Source organism: Marmota monax, unplaced genomic scaffold (assembly GCF_021218885.2).
Source record: "Marmota monax isolate L192 unplaced genomic scaffold, Marmota_monax_Labrador192_F-V1.1 WCK01_AAM20220418_F8-fsc00002, whole genome shotgun sequence".
Classification (NCBI taxonomy): domain Eukaryota; kingdom Metazoa; phylum Chordata; class Mammalia; order Rodentia; family Sciuridae; genus Marmota; species Marmota monax.
This window is the reverse complement of record NW_026693571.1, coordinates 27,437,679-27,455,581: the sequence shown is the minus strand read 5'-3', so window position 1 is coordinate 27,455,581 and position 17,903 is coordinate 27,437,679. Positions and strand designations below refer to the sequence as shown.

Sequence of the window (17,903 nt, the reverse complement as noted above, 5' to 3'; positions counted from 1 at the left end):
TAAAGTAAAAAAATCACAAGTTGAACCATGTGTTAGGAGATGTAATCTGTTATAGTGTCTTTACAAAACTAAGACAGGTATTGTCAATTTATTCATTTTCTAACTACTTTTCTTCACATTAAAGTAAAAGTTGAAGAGGTTACAACTAAATGTTGCTTTTCTATTTCCTTGTGGATCATGAGTTATGGGTTTGAAGAAATAAATGTTGAATTCCTGGGTGAAAATGAATTCATGGAATTATTTTTGATCAATGAGTGAAAAACAGGCTGAGGAGTGATGTACCAATATCATATTGGGGTTCTTTGGCCTAGTGTTTTTTTTCTTTTCATTTTATAACTTCTTAGATTACTTTCAGAGGTTATCTTTGCTAATATCTTGCTTTTAAAACTACCATTGCTATGTTCTAAAGCAATCTATTTTTACATACAGGAATATTAATGCATCTGTAAATTAAACTGCATTCAACTCCTAAGTGTCCACTAATAGAGAGCCATACAGTGAGTGGTTAATTTAGCAGAAAAGTCACAGAACAGGGAGTTCAACTGCTTTATTTCTGGAGGAGGACACTGAGGTCAATGGAGGTTAAGCAGTAGCTTAGTCTTTTGATGCGCAATCTAGAGACTGTACTTATCATAGCCTTCCATTCTGTATCTCAGCACTAGGGATTTAAACATGTTTTAAATAACATCTCATAGATGGGATTATCTGGATCCTTTTCACATTCTCTTCAAAGCCTGTAGCATAGTGAATGGCCTTTTAAAAGTAGTGATAAGTGACTGTTTATTGGGGACAATGCCTGTTTGCTGGATCTCTTGAAGCTGTAACCAAACTTGCTACTGATACTTACATAGAATGTGTTTATATTCAGCCTCTCTATCCCTGTTACAGGTAGGGTGGCATGAAGCCAGTGTGCACGAGGTATATACTGCCTTCCCAGGGCAGAAGCATTCTTTATGGTGGTGGGCTATTAAGGCAGAAGAGATATTTCTAAATCAGGCATCAAACAGAGATTAGTCCTGAGTTTAAGAAGCACATGGACATTTTTATTATGTCCTCATGTCCAACTGCAGCTAGCACATGACTTTGGAAGTACTGGGTTAGGAGGTCATGAGAAAGGTCAACAAACCAAAATAAAAGAGTCTAAGAAAAGCTACTGAGATTTAGAAAAGATAAAACGCATACATGTTTAATAAATGACTTTGAGGCTATTAGTCACTTCATAGCTTGCAGATTCTCCATAGTAGTTAGTGGTTTAACGAAAGTCTATTTAGCTATAGTTACTTAGAGATCTCTCTTCATCTTCATATTATCTCATATATTATTTGCTTCAAATAATAATGTGAAGCCAGGTACAGTGGCACATGCCTGTAATCCCAGAGGCTCTGGAGACTGAAGCAGGAGGATTGTGGGTTCAAAGCCAGTCTCAGCAACTTAGTGAGGCACTGAGCAACTCAGTTAGAACCTGTCTCTAAATAAAATATATATAAAAAAAGGTTTGGGGATGTGGCTCAGTGGTTAATACTCCTGGGTTCAATCTTCAGTACCAATAAGAATAGTAGTAGTAGTAGTAGTAGCAGTAGTAGTAGTCGTAGTAGTAATAGAAGGTTACAAATAGGGAGTTATTGGATAGGGAGATATTGGTTAAAGGGCACAAGAATTCAGTTTTACAGAAGGAACCATGTTTTTGACATCTACTACAAAACATAGTCAATTGTAATATAATGCAAAAATGCCAAGTGAGTAGATTTGAATGTTCATATTACCAAAAAAAAAAAAAAAAAAAAAGAGCAAGCGAGAGAGAGATACGAATCTGAAATAATGGATATGTTAATTAGCTTTATTCAATCATAAGGAATACATTCTTCAAAGTATCACATTATATTCTATAAATGTATACAATTATTATTTGCCCATTAAAAATTAAAAAAAACATTCTGTCAAGAATCATGCTGATCACATTATAGATGTTGTCTTTTTAATGCAATAAAAGCATAAGAAATTACAATCACTCTCATGCATCAGGCACCAAGCAGAGATTAGTCATGAGTTTAAGAAGCACATGAACATTTTTACTATGTCATTCCCGGGGCAGAAGCATAACCTCCCACTGGTTAAGCTCTTGGATCATCTTCTTTATCTGGCCATCAGCTTCAATACAATCCTTTCTTCCCATAAGTCTTAGAGATTTGGTCTGCCCACCTTTCCTCTTTCCAGCTGCCTCCACCAATTCTCCTTTCTGTGATTCATCTTCTGTTAGAATTCTTTAGTGGGATTCAGCTTCCCCTCTTTTCTTCTTTTTAATTATTTCTTATAAAACAAGCAAAACAAAAAAATCATAGAATTTTCAATGAGGATCTCATTAACAATTTCAAGCTATAATATAATAGTATTAACAATTGTTACTGTGTTTCATTAGTAAGAGGTTATTTTTGCTATTAATTCTACCATTCATAATTATATTTGCATATCTTCCTAGCCACTTATATGATAGTGAATAGATTTTTGTTTGAGTCAAAATTGCAATATTTTTACCCCTGCTATTTCTGAAAACTGGCAACTGCCCTCATTTGTCTTCCCCCAGCTTGTAATTGAGAGAGAAGAAAGCTGTTATTGAAGATCACACATATCAACATATACATTTTGAGTAATAAACTAAAGAAGATAGACATGACTATTAATTTCAGAAAAGTTCCCTCAATATTAATTAATTTTTGTTATTAATGAGACTGGCTAATATTTGTTAAGTATGTAATGTTCTAAATGCTCTCCAAACGAAAATTCATGATTATCTACATTTATTGATGGAGAAATTGAAGCATAGAATTTGTTCAAGGATCCCTGTAAATAATGGATCTAAGGCTCAAGCCCAGGTCTGTGGAAAAAAATGAAATAGGCTGCTTCCAAAACTGTAGCCCGGTATCACAAATCATAGTTTATTGTAAAGACCAAATTTTATTTTCTACATTTATTATTCTGCAATTCCTTTGAATCTTATTAATGTGTTTATTATCCTGCAATTCCTTTGGATCTTATTAGTGCTGTTGAAAAATGGATCTCATTTCACTCTAAAAAGCCTGTAGTTAATAGATGGGCTGTTCAGAAAATGAAAAAATAAATTTAGTCATTGTGAGGCCATCTGTTTAGCTCATTCTCATAAATTGGTTTTATTTCTACTTCCTAAAAACTTATAATTGCTATTGTCTTCTGGATTCCTTGATAAATACAAGTAGGTAACACATATATGGTAAAATTTAAACTACACACTAGGTTTTACAGTTCTATTCTTATGAACTTAATCAGGTGAAACCACCTATTTTATTGCAGTTAAGTGTATTTTCTATAGATTAAATCCCTAATGACATCAAGCATCTTGAGTGAATTTATCATGTCTACAGAGATTCCTTTTTTCTATTGTCTTTTTTTTGAAAAAAAAAAAGCAAAAATTCCCCTCCCACATATACTTACCACATTGGCACTGATTTAAAATTGTGTTATTAATAGGTAATTTTATATATAGATGTACTTAGTAAGCTGTGCATAGTTCTTTTCATATAATGGCTCTGTGATTTCAGAATAACTTTTTCAGGAGAGGTTAAAATAAAGATAATTTATTGAACAGCAATATATTCACTTTGCAGTAAAAATATTGCATAAAATGTCCTCATACTAAGGGTCATAAACTTTCTTGAAAAAAGTACTGTTATGATTTATGATTTAGTTGACATTGATCTAACAGGCTTATCTTCTATTCCATTTCATTAGAATCTTTAGATAATTAAAAATGCTTTGAAAAATAGAGTACTTGGGGCTGGGGATATGGCTCAAGCGGTAGCGCGCTCGCCTGGCATGCATGCAGCCCAGGGGGTTCAATCCTCAGCACCACATACAAACAAAGATGTGTCCGCCGATAACTAAAAAAATAAATATTAAAATTCTCTCTCTCTCTCTCTCAAAAAAATAGAGTACAATAAACAAATAAGTAAAATAGGCAACATGGAAAGGTCATTCATAAAAATCCCAACTCCATGATGATACTGAATTCCGAGGCCATTTATTTAGATAGAAGATTATTTTTATCAATATTTGTTCCTACATGAGATTATTATCACCTGTATATATTAGGTTCAAGCTCAAAAAGCTGACTCCCATAGGAAAGAAACTAGTCGAGCTAAACTTGTGGCATTTTTCAAAAATTCAAAGTCAAAACTAAGATTACCCCTGTGGAAGTATTTGCATAATGCTAGACATCTAAGACTGAGCTGAGCAGTATGGTAGCTTATAGCCATACTTGACTATTTGTTTTTGAATAATTGAAATGAAATAATATTAGAAATTCATTTCTTTAATCACAATAGCCACATTCTAAGTTCATAGTATCCATCATCACAGGAAGTCCTGCAGGACAGCACTGATCCAGACAATGTGAAATGCCAGTGAGCGTTTATTTGTTAGGTAGATTCTCAGTATTCATCCAGGTCTCTGGTAACATATAAAAGGAGTAGTGAGTTGTTTTCTCAGGCATGACACATTTAAAGAAGATAAATCAATAGACTGGAACAGTGGCATATACCTATAAACCCAGGGATACAGGAGGCAGAGACAGGAGAATCACAAGTTTGAGGTCAGTCTCAGGAACTTAGGGAGATCCTGTTTCAAAATAAAAAAAATTAGAGAAAACCTAAGTATATAACTTAAAAATTTTTTCAACAAAAATTTCATAACACTTATCAAACACCAGGCACTAATTAGGCAAAGGTGAACACTGTGTGGTTTCTGACCTTGAAAGAATGACAGCCGTGTGGATGAGCTGGAGAAATTTCCAATCATTACAGTGTGGTTTTATTGCGCAATGTGGCATACTAATTAAAGAAGACATCAACTCTGTCTGGAGGACTTGAAGAAAACCTCAAGTATGAGGTGATAGTTGTGTTATTAAACCGTGTTTTAGGATGTGAAGTAGTAACATGAAACAAAAAGCTAAGTTCTTACTGATGTCTAAGTGAATTTGGGAATGACCCTGACCTTGAGGTAGTATGCTGCCCCAACATTCTGTACTATTCTAATGCTACATACTGGATTTTATGGATATAATTTGTCCTAATGTATGTTTTTTATTTTATTTTATTTTTTTAGGAGAATGCTGAAATAACAACAGGAGCTGCTATAACCCAAGTGACATGAACTAATGAAATACTCCCAAGTTCATGCTGCCAAGTCAGGATTGGTGATGTTACATGAGAAACATCAATAGGCTACAGAGATTTTTAAACAACTCTCTCAACACACAGCCTGAGGAGAATGCTAATAATGCTCAAGAGAGTGCTGGACAACAACAAAGAACAGAGGAATCAGGAGGAGAATAGTAAACTATTTTCTCTAAAGAGCTTCCAGTGTCAATGTTTGGGTCTGGAGAGCAATGTGGCTAGGGGAATCTTAGGATGGGCTTGAGGAGTCCAAACAGAAGTAGAAGAAAGGCAATTCCTTAACTTTGTGGGTTAAGCACAATCATGGGTTCCTTCAGTAAAACAGACTGGCAAGCCATTGTAGTATGTTGTATATAACGTGTAGGTCTTTTACCACTTGAGCTGAAGCCCCTGAGGACAGGTGGAAACTTATGTCAGTTCTGTCTCTAAACTTGAGGTATGGTGTCTTGTAGAAGTTACAACCCTTCTTGATGGAGTCAGGCCCAGGAATCAGAGTCAGAAGAAGGACCCAGAGGTGGGCAGAGCAGGCCTGGCTGCTGCCTCACACCACCCAGGTGAGAAAACAGATAAATGATAGTGTGTGTGAACTGCACAAAGTGGCAGCTGCTTCACATTCGCTTTCTAAATCTCACACAACAATCACTCTTGATGCACATTCTAACCAGAAACACATAGGAACGGGAATTCTGAGAAAGAGCATCTATCTGAACCAAGCGGACCCACAGCAAAGTTGCCATTCTCACTGTGGAATGGTTTTTCAGGCATATTGGCAATCTTGTTAACTTCATAAAGTCATTTGTTAAAGGACCCAAGGCTACTTACCTGGAGAGATACTTACATGGAGTGAATTCTGACTATTTTAGTTAAGATTCTGGTGCCTAGAGAGGGCAAAAGCAGATAAGCATCACTTTTTTTTTTAAATTAGAGCTTTATATTTATACATAGTAGTTGGGTTCATCCCAACAAACTCATTTAAGCATGGAAATGGTTTTCAGTTCATGATTTCCCTGCTTTTCCCATTCTCCCTGTCCTCTCCCATTCTCCTTCCTCTACTCTACTAGACTTCCTTTCACTCATCTATGAATTTATATTTGATTGGTTCTTTCTGTTGTCCTATGCATATCTCCCACCTTTTATTTTTTTATAGCTTCTGCCTATGAGAGCAAACATTTGACTTTTGAGTTTCTGAGTTTGGCTTATTTCACTTGGCAAGATGTTTTCCATTTTCATCCATTTACTGGCAAATACCATAATTTTGTTCTTTTTTATGGCTGAGTAGAACACATATATATCACAATTTCTTAATCCATTCATCTATTGATGAGCATCTGAGTTGATTCCATAATTGTAAATTATAATTTTCAATTGTGAATTGTGTTGTTATAAACATTGAGGTGGCTGTATTGCTGTAGTATGCCAATTTTAGATCTTTTGGGAAAATGTCAAGGAGTGGGATAGCTGGATCATATGATGATTCCATTCCTAGTTTTTTGAGGAATCTCCATACTGCTTTCAAAGTGGTTGTACTAGCATGCAGTTCCACCAACAATGTACCAGCATTTATTATCGTTTGCATTCTTGATCATTGCCTTTCTGACAGGAGTGAGAGAAAATCTTAATGTAGTTTTGATTTGCATTTTCCTGATTGTTAGAGATGTTGAACATTTTTTTTCATATATTTGTTAATCATTTGTGTTCTTATTTTGAGAAATTTCTGTTTAGTTCTTCTGCCCATTTATTGATTGGGTTGTTTATGTTTTTGGTAAGTTTTTTGTATATTCTGGATGTTAATCCTTTATTGAAGTAGTAGCTGGCCCAATTTTTCTCCCACTCTGTAGGTTTGCTCTTCACACTCTTAATCATTTCCTTTGATGTGCAGATTTTTAGTTTGATGGCATTCTATTTATTGATACTTGGTTTTATATCTTGTACTTTGGGGCTCTTGTTAAGGAAGTCAGTGCCAGCACTTATATGATGGAATGTTGATCCTATGATTTCTTCCAGCAGTTGTAAAGTTTCTGGTCTAATTCCTAAGTCTTTGATCCATTTTGATTTGAATTTCATGCATGGTGAGAGCTAGGTTCTAATTTCATTTTTCTACATATGACTATTTGGTTTTGCCAATATTATTTGTTAAAAAGGCTTTCCTTTCTCTAAGATATATTTTTGGCACTTCTGTCAAATGTCAGATGGCTGTATCTATGTGGATTTGTCTCTGTGTCTTGTGTTCTGTTCCATTGGTCTTTTTGTCTATTTTGATGCCAATACCATGCTGTTTTTGTTACTATAGCTCTGTAGTATAATTTCAGATCAAGTATTGTGATGCCTCCTGCTTCACTTTTCTTGTAATTTTGTATTGCTTTGGTTATTCTGGGTCTCTTAGTCTTCCAAGTGAATTTAAGAAGTTATTTTCCCTAAATCTGTGAAGAATGTCATTAATCTTTTAATGTGAATTGCACTGAATTTTTATATTGCTTTTGGTAGTATGGCTATTTTGACAATATTAATTCTGCCTATCCAAGAGCATGGAATGTCTTTCCATCTTCTAAGGTCTTCTTCAATTTCTTTCTTCAGTGTTCTATAATTTCTATTGTAGAGCTCTTTAATTATCTCCTTGGTTAGATTAATTCCCAAGTATGTATGTATGCATTTATTTGGTTATTGTGAAAGGGATGCTTTTTCCCAATTTCTTCCTTGGCTAACTCACTGTTGGAGTATGGTAAAGCTATTGATTTATGGGTATTGATCTTGTATCCTTCTATTTAGTTAAACTCATTTATAAACTCTATGAATCTTCTGGTAGAGTTTTTTTTTTAAGTTTTCTAGATACTCAATCATATTATCAGCAAACAGAGGTAGTTCTTCTTTCTCTATTTGTAGTCCTTTGATTTTCTTTGCTTGCCGTGGCTTGTTCCTGATTTTAAAGGAAATACTTTCAGTTTTTCTTTATTTAATATGCTGTTGGCTTCAGGTTTGTCATAAATGGCCTTTATGATGTTGAGTTCCTTCGATCATTAACTTCTCCAGTGTTTTTAATATTAATGGATGCTGGATTTTGTCAAAGGCTTTTCTGCATCTATTAAGGTGATCATGTGATTCTTGTCTTTAATTCTGTTTAAGCGATGAATTACATTTATTGATTTGTGTATGTTGAACCAACCTTGCGTCCTTGGAATGAAACCCACTTGATCATGGTGTGTTATCTTTTCAATGTGTTTTTGCATGCAGTTTGCTAATATTTTATAAAGAATTTTAGCATCTATGTTCATCAGGTATATTGGTCTGTAGTTTTCTTTCCTTGATGTGTCTTTGTTAGGTATTGGTATCAGGATTATACTGGCTTTATAAAATGTATTTGGGAGTGTTCCCTCCATTTCAATTCCATGGATTAATTTGAGAAAGACTGGTGTCAATTCTTCTGTAAAGGTCTGGTAGAATTCAGTCAAGAATCCGTCTTCTGGGTTTTTCTCTTTTTTTTAGGCTTTTAATTGCTGTTTTAATTATATTGCTTGATATTGATCTGTTTAGGTTTTCTATCTCTTCCTGATTCAATTTGGATAGGTCATATGTGTCTATAATTTATCAATATCTTCGACATTTTTCAGTATATTGGAGTATAAATTTTCAAAATAGATTCTAATTATCCTCTGGATTTCTTAAGGGTCTGTAGTGATAACACCTTTTTCATTTCTGATCTTGTTGCTTTGCATCTTTCTCACTCTTTCTTCTGGTTAGTTTGGCTAGGGGTTTGTCAATCTTATTTATCTTTTTAAAGAACCAACTCTTCATAAGCATCATTTTTAGAGATCTTTTTTTTTTTTTTTTTTTTTGGTGAAAAAGTCTAATGTAACGTTAATTTTCACAGCCATAAAGAATTGGCCACTACCTTTTTGGAGGTCAAAATCATACAATTAGATGTAAATTTCTTTATAGGCATGCAAAAACAAACTAAGGGGCATGAAAACCTGACCAGATAAAATTTTTTATGTATTTTTTTGTGTAATCATGAGGTTAAGTAACTCTTCTGTGCATAGAAATGAGTATGAACCACATAACTGTATCTAACTAAATCCAAACTAAATGTATCCCAGAATCAACTTCTCTCTAGCAGCATCTCAATAATGTAGGCAGCATAAAACCAATAAACATTAATGAAAACAGGAATTGAAAGTGACAATGTTTTAAATGATTGTGGTTAAAATTTCTCACTTTTGAAATTTTTGCAGAACCATAAGAGCATATGAAATTATTGTCAAGCTCTCTTGGAGGGGGATCATGGAAATAAAGTGTCTGGAAGTGTAAGCTGTATGACAAATGTGATTCTAGGTCATGACATATCATGACTGGCTGAGAAGCCTCTGAGATTACTACCCATAATACTTAACACAGTTATTAGTATTTAGTCATCTCATTAAAATAGTTGTTGAAGGAAGTATGAAATAAAGTGGGTAGAGAGGTAGAGAGAGAAAAAAAGAGAAAGAAGGACAAAGGAAAAGAGAAGAAAAAAAGCAAAAGAAAAAAGGAAATGATTGGAAAGAAAGAGAAAGAGGGAAGGAAAGGAGAAATATACATAGTCATTCAGACAGATCTTGGACTTAAATCTAGAGAACTTAGTCAGTTCCTTAGGAAATAAAATAAAAGTACACTTGTACTTTGCATATCTATACTTGGTAATCCATAATTAAAAATATTAGACATATCCATACCATGCTCATCACATGGTAAATAAAAGTAATATTTATGAAAGAAAAGTGCTTTGTTGTTCAAAAAATACTTCCATAGATTCCTAGAGTCTTCATGAAGATCTATTTTTGGAAGTTTTGATATATAATCTTTCCTTGTTAAATGATCAAATGTAACCTGTATTAGGGGTTGGGAATAGTTAATTTGGAATCTCTGGATTCCAAAGTTTCCATGGATATAACTCAGGTAATACACAAACATAGATAAGAAAAAAAGTAAACATTTTTTCTACCAACTTCTAACATAATTTATTATTTCCTTCAATACGAATATAGGCAACAAACCACAATAGCGTCATTCATGACATACATTTTCACATCATGGTACTGTTGCCGCTGATATCTCAAAATATGTTTACACTATTTACCACTTAAATTATAGTAGTTATTAAACTACTAGATTGTGTTACTTAAGTGCTTAGCATATTACTCCTTATAATTTTATTGGTTCTTTTAAGTTATACATGACAGAATTAATTTTGATATAATCATACTTGCATGGAATATATCTTATTCTAGTTAGGACCCCATTCTTATGGTTGTACGTGATGGTGGGATTCACTATGATGTGAATATAAGTACACAGAAAATTGTTTTACTTTGAATTTTTTGATAATTCTATTAAAATACAGCTTCCTTTCTAATTCTATTATTTTATTTTATGCATTTCAAATCATCATTATGAAAAAAGATCCATAGGTTGTCAAAGAATCCTTTGGGCATAAAATGAGTCAAGAAACCTTGCCTTTTACAAGGACAAAATGTCTGCCTTCATTGCTCCCTATTTTTTTCTGATTAGTATTCGAGATACTAGTGGGAAAATGGTGCTTACAGGGATAGAACACAAGGTGGCAGCACATCACTGCTTAATTTCTGCAAGTCTGGTTTCCCCATTCCTGGCAGTATCTTGGATGGAAATGTAAATAATAAGATAATTAGAACGGAACACATTTTTCAGAAAATAAATTTTGGTGCTTTTCAACTTTCTAATTGATACTAATTGCTTTTTTCCACATAATATATGTGATAATACACATGAAATTTCTTAGTTTGATAAAAATGTTTCGTAGCTCAAGAGTCAAAAGGAAATTAAGTTAATTATTTTCCGAGCTTTCTATAAATAGGTTTTCTAAGCTTTCCACCCCATTTTCCCCCAAAAGAAAACCCCAAAGAAACCAAAATGCTTATTAAGGAAAACTTTTTCATACTATAAATGACACGATCTCATTTACACAAATTTGGCCTATATCTTCAAAGGGTAATTATGAATTACATAATACCTTTTCCGCAAACATATATCTTTATAATCACATAGTCTTAAATTAAAATTTGTAAGTTTTTACTTATAGACAGAAAGAAGCAAGAGAGAGTCAGCAAGATGATCCTGGGTGTAGTAGATTGCAAAATGGCTGTGATTTCTCATTCCTCCCATGAAAAGGCATAGTCTCTTTCTCTATCTCAAGTCTGAACTGTTGTTCCTGGAACTTGTTTTGACCAGTAAAATGTGTTGGAAGTGACCGTGTGCCACGTCTGAGCCTAGGATTCAAGATGCCTTGGGTGTTTCCTTTTGCTGTTGGGTTTAAGGCTGAGTACTGGTTTGTTTGCATTTTTACCTCCTGAGAAAACATGCCTGTTACTCTTTTGGAAGGAAGTGAAACCGGTGTGAGCAGACCTGGATTTTCCTAGCCATACAAATCCTAGAAAAGTGAGACCTCTGCCAAGAGCCAGTCTGTTTTCAGACACTTGAGAGAGGCCAGCTGAGGACAGGAGACTCCACAGTCTTACATCCCTGACTAGCATTCATTCCGGATGGATGAGCAACGAACATTTAGCCCATTTTAGCCACTGAGTTCTCTGGTGGTATGTTATGCAACATTATTTGTAAGAAAGGTAATCATTGCAAACTGTCTTTTTTTTTTTCTAACTATATATAAAATCATGACTGGTCCAAATGTGTTTTAATGAAATGTTCCTGTGAACTAGCACTCCATTGTATCTAATATCTTGGCACACATGACATTTACTCAAGTGTTTCTTGTCACTTAATAAATCTAGTTTTGACTTTAGGGAGGAAGTCAGGGTAGAAAAATACATTAGGTTTGGAGGGGCAAGGCATATGTCAAAGAGTTAATGTCTGAAATCCTCCCAAATTCATACATTAAAGCCCCAACTCCCAATGTGATGGAATTTGGAGATGAGGTTCTTGGAAGGTAGTTTTAGAGAATATTATGAGGATGGCGCCCCCATGATAGGATTAGTGTCCTTATGAGAACAGACACCAAAAATTGCTCTCTCCTTGAGTGTGCATGTCAAGAGGTCCTTTGAGCACTCAGAAAAATGCAGCTTTCCTACAAGAAGCCAAGAGAAGAGGCCTCAGGATGAAAACCATCTTGGACTTTTTGGCCTCCTGAACTATAAGCAATAAATGTCTTTTGTTTCAAGTCCAAGTCTTTGGTATTTTTCTATGGCAGCCTTAGCTGGCTAATCCAGAAAGGACTGGCCAAACAGAGGAAAATTGATAACTAGCAATTGTTGAGTGTTTTCCAGCATTCTAAAGACAAGCTAGTTTTACTTAGTCCCTTACAACAACTGAGTGAGGTAGATATTATTTATAGGCATCTTCATTTTATTGGCTGGTGAGAAAATTAAGACGGAGAAAGGCTAATGAACTTGTTTATGTTCTTTCAGCTAAAAGTGGCAGAATCAGAATTTGAATCAAAGGTATCTCTTTCTAGAAGCTGTGTCCTTAATTACTATGGCGTACTGCTGAGAAACGGCCAACAAAGCAGGGAGAGAAAGAGACAGCAGAGAATGATTTAAAGGGTGAGCTCAGAGATGATGATAACAATCTGTTGTTTTCTTTCAGGGCCACTTTCCCTTGACTCAGAAAGTTTGCTTCTGAGAAGTGCTTCTCAAAGCTGGTGGCCCCAGAGGCCCCACTCAGTGTGAAATCTCTGGCCTGCAGATCTGCTCAGGATGTTCTACGTGTTTTCATAGCCTGGATTGTTAAATCTCTTCAGGACCCCTTGGAGCCCTAAAGCCGGCTCCCTGCAGAAACATGTGATGAAGACTTGATGAATGCTGTGTGTCTGTTACATTACACACTGCCATGTACACAGGCTGTTTTGTTAAAAATACAAATGGTCAAGTTCATTGTATATAGTAGAGCAAAATTCTACCTGTACTTGTACACACGAATAAGAATGTATTTAAAAACAGCTACCCAGCATTGTTCCCATAGTGAATACATATAGGATAGATTTGCAAATTGCCTGTGTTATTAATTCTCCCCACAAGTTGGCAGGATGACTTGATGATAATTAGGCCTCTCATAAATGATTGGCCAAGTAGAACATCAGAAGTATGGTAGATAAGAAGTTTCTGCTCTCTCCATGTAAGTAAGAAGTATTATGAAATTCTGTAGCATTTTCGTCAGCTAGGAGGCCTCATTGAGCACTACCTCAGGGCCTTCAGATCCAGGGTATGAATAAAAGAAGAAAGAAAATTTCCACAGCTTATTGGGAAACATAGGGAAGTCTGAGAATAGAGAGTGACTGTTCCTGCCAGAAGGTCCCTGTTTTCAAGGAGAGAGTGAATGCTATTGTCATGATACCAGGGTGACTTGATAATAAGGCATTGCTTCAGTGGGTCTGTAGTCCTGGCACGAACCCAGGGGTAATGTGGAAAGAGAGGAGACCAATTAATTGGGTGTGCTAGAAAATAATCTTCTAGTTATATTAGTCTCAGATGCTTTAGCAGCCAATGCAGTAAAGACAGGACATTCCAAGATGAGGTGGAGCAAGCTGCATCTTAGAGAGGGCAAGTGAAGAGAAGCGGACAACACATAGATCAGACACCTCCAGTCCCATTCCAAGACAGTAGGCAAGCATCCATCTAGATCCAGACCCCTTCCTGAGGAGAATGAGGGAAGGGGAGACTCACAGGAATGCTCTCCTGATATGAAATTTGAATGGACTAACTGAATTCTCTGGAGGCTAGGAGTTAAAACAGGAAGTGACCAACATTGCCTTTAATTGGCAAATGTTAATGAGTCGCATTTGCTGCATCCTCTCCCAATGTCCAAGCATGTGAAATGCAAACTGAGCTTAGTAATAGACAAGAGAAATTTATTTCCTTATGAGTTGTGATGAAAAGAAATAAAGTTGCTATATGTTCAAAATATAAGCCATTTCCTACCAACTGTTTAGTTTGCTATACACCCTGAACCATTAACTCATTCTCTCTGATATCTACTTTGTATAAAGTTGACAGAGATTCTAGTAAGAAGAAAAACAATATAAAAATCATTGTATCCACATCTAAATTATCATTTTGAAAGTGTATTAATATATTTGCATTAAGAACATGAAAGATTATTTTTCTAAAATGCAATTGGAAGGTACTACGTATGTACCACATTTGTATTAATTATCTATTGCTACTTAACAAATCACTTAAAACTAAGTGGGTCAAAACCATAGTACTTCTTTATTATCTTAGGGTCAGGAATTCAGAGAGGGTACAAGTATGAGGGCTCTTCGCTGATCTACAGGGTCTGGGTCACATCTAGAAGACTTGAAGGGCAGGAATAGTCCATAGCTTGACTTGAGCTGGAGGGTACACTTCTAGCAGATTGTATCTCTCATATGAGTGACAAGTTAACTCTCATATGAGTGACAAGTTGACTCTCACATGGGTGGCAAGTTGGCTACTCCACATGGCTGCTTGAGTGTCCTCATGACATGTCAGCTGGCTCTCCCAAGAGCGAGCAATCCAATAATTTAAAGCAGAAACAACAATAATTTTTAGGACCTATCTCCAGAAGTCTTGTAGCACCATTTCTACAGTATTCTACTTTGTGTCACACAGGCCAGCCTGATTCAGCATGGAAGGGACTACACAAGGGTATTGTATTAGTTATCTGTTGATGTTACAGATTTCCTGGAAATTGAGCATCTTAAAGCAGCTAACACTTACAAGTTCACAGTGTCTGTGGTTCAGGAATTCAAGCCCAGCTTCGGTGAGTAGTGCTGGCTTAGGGTCTCTTATGAGGCTGCAGGCCAACTGTCAGGGGGGATGCTGTCATCTGATGTTCAGCTGGGGCTGCTGAACTTCTTCCCAACTCCCTCATTTGTCAGTAGGCTTCGGTTCCTTGCCATGACCTCTCTTCAGGTTGTCAACAGGTCCTTCTGACATTGCAGCTGATCTCCCCCAGAGGGAGCCATGCAAGAGATGGAATGAGAGAGTCCAAGATAGAAGTAAAATTTTTTTATACCTAATCTTGGAAATGACATACTATATCAGTTTCCCATCCATGGTATGACAAAGAACCACCAACTTAGTGTTTTAAACAACACAAATTCAACATCTTCCAGCTCTGGAAAGCTCAAGTTCAAAATGGATTTTTCTGTGTTAACATCAAGATACGAACAGGACTGTGTTCCTTTCAGTCTTTAGGAAAAAAATCTATTTCTGTATTTTTTAGGTTCTAGTGGACTTGTAGCTGCCCTTCCTCCATCTTCAAAGCCATCAGCATAGCATCTTCCAATCCCTCCAACTCTCTTCCATCTTTTGATGGCCCTTTTGATGACATTGGGCCCACTCAGATAACCCAGGGTAATTTCTGTAGTTGAAAGTTTTTAATCATATTGAAAATTTTCCTTTGCTATGTGAGGCAACTTATTCACTTTATTCACAAGTTCAGGATGGGGGAATGGGATGTGGACGTGTTTGGGGAACCGTTATCCTACCCACCTCACATACTGTCAATTTTGCTATAGTCTGTGGGTCATAGAGACCAGCCCTCGTACAATGCAGAAGTTTAACTCACGATCATTATGTGGACTATAGATTCCTTAAACTGTATGATCCTAGAAGAGTAAAAAATCACAACTATTCATGTGATTTATTGTCAACCTATAGATGACACTTTTGTGCAGATAAGGGCTTGACATGGGAACAATAGCTCAATTTCTAAACTTATGCCAGAGACAATTATATCATAAAATTAGGTCTTCATACGTTTAAAGAGCACACCATTGTTCCTGGTAGATCAAAGAAAAAGGAGAGAAGCTTTCATGTAAAAATTTTCCAAATAAATTCTAATCTAGTCATATAAATCACCCACTGAGACAACATAAAAAGGCTCCTTTGTACTTAGACCTATCCTCAATTCACCAAACACCTAGAAAAATCAATTTTGTGAAACACCAGTTTTATACAAGGACAAATGACAGGATCCTTTTGCCACTCCCCCCGCCCATCTTCTTTCTTCCTATTTGTATGTGGAGTCTTTTCCGGAAAAAAATGTTTACCCTATTTTCCTTAATTGACTGTGTTGACTAGCTCATTGGGAGAATATTCCAGGAGAGTTATTTTAATTTTAATGGCCTTTCTACATCCTTGCTCACAATCCCATCATTAAAGCACAGTATAGTTCTGGGAGATGTGGCTGGGAGAATGCTAGAAATGCTGTTAGAGAGAAGAGTACTTAGAGTTCACTATTTCCATTTAAACTGATGTACATCGTTGTGGCAGGAATTAATGTTCCATATGAAGAGCATCATGAAGCAGCTCATTTAGTAATCCTGAGTTACTAGGAGATTGCAGGAGAAGAAGGCAGTCCCTCCTCTTTACTTCCTTGAGTTTTGCTGTTTTCCTTAACAGATAATGGCTTTAAGGGATCTATATTTCAATTTTGTCCAGTTTTTTTTCCATTGGTTCATCACTTTCAGACAAAGATTCTTACATTTTTGCATTTATTTATTCATTCACTCAAGAAATCAGAGTGAAGACCTTGCACATATGAAGAACTACATTCGGAACTGGTGCAAGGCCAGGGCTCCAAAGACTGACTTAGCATGACTCCCTTCCCCAGAGGTCCTTTACAGTTACGGTTAATTTGTGGCACAAGTGCCATCACTACTTTCATCTTTGTGTCCATGGAGACACTGGACCACAGGACCCTTTTCAAATGAACTTCAGAATTCTGACCATGGCACTTGCAGCAGCTACTATCAAAAAGAAGTTTGCAGAGGAAAAATAGAAACATTCAGATCATCACCAATTTGATAATGTTATGAGCACCACTGAGTTAAAAAAAAAAACAAGCAAGCAAACAAACAAACAAAGCCTCCTAGCTCAATGAGAATCATGTATTCCTGCCCTTAAAGAGAGAGTTGACTAGAATTTTCAGTAGAAGGAGCTACAAAATGCTTGTAAGGAGGAGAAAGCATGTGGTACATATTCACAATGGAATATTACTTAGCCATAAAGAAGAATGAAATTATGGTATTTGCCAATAAATGAATAGAACCTGAGAATATCATGCTAAGTAAAATAAGCCAGTCCCTTAAAACCAAAGGCAGAATGTTTTCTCTGAAATGTGGTTGCTAACCTACAACAAAGGAGGGGAAGATTAAAAGTTCATTGGATTAGACAAAGAGGAATGAAGGGAAGGGAATGAATGTTAGGAACAGAATGTTATGAATTGGACATATCTTTTTTATCCTTATATATGAATATATTACCAATGTAACTGCACTTCATATACAACCAAAACAATGGGATTCTAACTGGAATAAGTTATATTTATTCTATGTATGTTTAATATGTCAAAACACACCCCACTCTATAGCTAGAAAGAATGAAATTAAAAAAACAAAACACTGGGAGAGAGGTAAACAAATGTAAATGCTATACTAGTATCGCATTCAACAGAAGAGATAAAAAAGGGGGTGATTGCTGATGCGTGCCTACAGTGTGCCAGCACTATGCTAGATTTGTTACTTTATTATATCGATAATGTTATAAGCACATGTCCGTGTGAATGAGGTTAGGAAGCTTGCTCCTACCACACATTTGGCAAGTGATGGCAGCTGGATTTCTGTTATTCTCAAAGCCCACCTCTTGTAACTACTAAGTGGTCACGTGAAGCAGGTTATAGAGAAACCCAAAT

The 17,903-nt window shown here is 35.8% G+C and overlaps 2 long non-coding RNA genes across 2 annotated transcripts; one reads left to right on the top strand and one right to left on the bottom strand.

Moving 5' to 3' along the window:
- Positions 1 to 1,914: 1,914 nt before the first annotated feature.
- LOC131424709 (uncharacterized) lies at positions 1,915 to 6,078 on the bottom strand. The gene is made up of 3 exons (XR_009228156.1): positions 6,027 to 6,078; positions 4,571 to 4,647; positions 1,915 to 2,307 (listed from the first exon to the last, which is right to left on the bottom strand). It is a non-coding gene; the product is annotated as an uncharacterized LOC131424709 (long non-coding RNA).
- Positions 5,127 to 14,131, top strand: LOC124102632 (uncharacterized). The gene is made up of 2 exons (XR_006854945.2): positions 5,127 to 5,758; positions 12,813 to 14,131. It is a non-coding gene; the product is annotated as an uncharacterized LOC124102632 (long non-coding RNA).
- Positions 14,132 to 17,903: the final 3,772 nt, after the last annotated feature.